Below are 454 nucleotides of genomic sequence, written 5' to 3' on the forward strand. Positions count from 1 at the left end.
GCCGTGAAAAACAAAAGAAAAATTAAGGAAAAACGGGAATTTTTACGCAAAATCTGTTTTCGAGAAAATCGATTTTGGTTTTTGGTGTAACTTTAAAACAAATGACCGTAGATATATGAAATTTTGACTGAATGTTTATCTTAGCATTTTCTATACACCATAACATTTTCAAAATATTTTGATTTATTTTGAGCTCTTTACGGACATTTTCATTTTCCATTTTTTTTTTAGTTTTTTTTCTAAAAATATCAATAAAATTTTATTTGTTGGATAAAAAAGCTTGAAAATTTAATAGAAGGCTTCTAGTATATTGTTTCAAAGGCAGATGACATACATGATAAAAAAAGTAATAACAATATAAAATATCCAGACTGACAAACCGTCTCCGCTCAGAATCGTTTTTCTTATACAGTGATATTATATCATTGAATTCAAATTTAATACTGTCCATTAT

Source organism: Acyrthosiphon pisum, chromosome A2 (genome assembly GCF_005508785.2).
Source record: "Acyrthosiphon pisum isolate AL4f chromosome A2, pea_aphid_22Mar2018_4r6ur, whole genome shotgun sequence".
Lineage (NCBI taxonomy): Eukaryota > Metazoa > Arthropoda > Insecta > Hemiptera > Aphididae > Acyrthosiphon > Acyrthosiphon pisum.